The sequence below is a fragment of the Entamoeba invadens genome, assembly GCF_000330505.1.
Source record: "Entamoeba invadens IP1 unplaced genomic scaffold scaff_1105074724957, whole genome shotgun sequence".
Classification (NCBI taxonomy): Eukaryota; Evosea; order Mastigamoebida; family Endamoebidae; genus Entamoeba; species Entamoeba invadens.
In genome coordinates this window covers 93,421-95,560 of record NW_004191594.1, presented here as the reverse complement: position 1 = coordinate 95,560, position 2,140 = coordinate 93,421, and positions in this window count along the sequence as shown.

The window sequence follows — 2,140 nt, the reverse complement described above, 5'->3', positions numbered from 1 at the left end:
CTCATTTTTCGTAGAAAGTCTTCTGTTGGAATTGCACTGATTTTGTAGAGGGTGTCCATCACGTCCAAGAACTCGCCTATTTGTAACACGCCATCCCCATTCTTGTCGTATTCCAAAATGTACTTTGAAATGCTTTTCCCATTCCTTTTGTCTCCCATCGTTTTAAAACATTCTGAAAGTTCTTTTGAAGTCAAATAATAGACGGAAAGTACATCCAACGTAAAGAAGGCGGCTGTAAAAATCTCCTGAGCTTCTAACTTTCCCGTCTTGAAACTTAAATTGTCTAAATGTTGAGAAAATTTTGTGTACATTTGTCGTGTGATGTCGGTGTTCTTCCCCATCATAGTCCATACTATATCAAGGGACTCTTTTGATACATTGGCATGTGGAAAGTGTTTGAGGGTCAATGCAACACATTGCTTTGTTGTTAATGTGTTCTTTTTGGAGCAGCGAGTAAGTTCAGTAAACTCGTCAATAAAGATTTCTCGTGCCATTTGTATTGTTCTGAATTTGACGTTTTTAGTTTTATTATATTCAATGGTTCTATACATTTTTTTCTCGTCTTTTTGTTTGAGTTAAAATGGCATTTCAATATTGATATGTACTTTTTTATTACTCTTTTTATTTATATTATATTTATACTAATTTTGTTATAATTTATTAGTTTTAAAAAAGTGAATCATTGAAATTATTCCATTATGTCAAAACTATCAATATTTGTCTTTACTATTTTATGTTCTGGTTGAAAAGTATTTTTGTAATTTAAATTTATTTTTAAATATTGTTCTAGTTTTTAAAATGTTTATTTCATTTACTATACAATTAAATAAAATAAACCATATATCATAGTTTATAATCAATAATTCGGTATTATTTTTCCCGAATCTTTATTGTAAAATATTGGCTGTTATTAATTTTTTCTCAATAAATGACTTAAAGAGCACCAGAAAACTGTCGTACATCAGAAAATAGTCGTACACATTGTTTTAAGGTTTTTTTCTGTATAAAGTCGGGTTTTTATTTTTTCAAAACCCGATTTTTTTCCTGATTGTTTAGTCAAATTTTAAATGTGAAAAAATATACCCGATTTTTTGGTTTGTTTGATACTAAAAACACAAGTGTGCGACAATTTTCTTGCTGTACGACTATTTTCTGTTGGTCTTTATTGGAGAAGATAAATTTAAAATGAAATAATGATAATTAATAATTTGTTTATTTATATAAAAAATATTTGTTCTTTTTCAATATTTAATAATAATTAATAAGTGTAGTTATAATTATCATAATTTATAGATTGGAAATTTCAATAATGTTTAAAACATTATCAGTATCAAAATAGCAACAACACAAGTTTTATTAGAGAAAAAATTTGAATTATTACTTTATTTTTATATTGATAAATATTCTTGCTATAATAAAAATTATAATTATCAACATCATTGACTATAATAGTTTTAATTGTGATATGTCAAATGGTATATTAATAACATTTATATGGTATATTCTAATAATTATTATAGTATGTTATTAATTATTAATATTATACTTATTATATTTGTTATGTAATATTTTACTTTAATTTGTATGTTGATTCAGAAAAAAAAAATTTTAATATCAAATTTGCTAACCTCAAAATATTTTTGGAAAAAGACTCACTTCTTTTGGAATTTTTTAGTTCTTTTCATTAATAAAAAACTTTTTTAAATTTTTATGACAAAAAAGGAAGACAAACCACTCCATAAAAAAAAGCTTCAAAACTTTTTAGTGTTTTCTATGTTATATAAAACACATCGAATTTTTAAATGCTATCGAATATTCCATATAATCCTTTTTGTCATTCAAATCGAATAATTAACACAGACATGGTACTAAGGTTTAAACCATTACCATGGTTTTTACTAATAATTAATAATTTCTATACCATTGTAAAAACTGAATATAAAAAGTGATATTTGGACCAATTTTTTAAAATAATTAAAAAAAACTTGTTTATTACTATCCAAATGGTATTTAAATAGTAAGTCGAAACCTTGATACTCGTCCGAACTTATGTCTTACATCTGTATAAAGAAACAAACAAAGAAACACAAAGATTATTTTCTCATATAAATAAACTGTAATTAATTATTTGAATCTACAG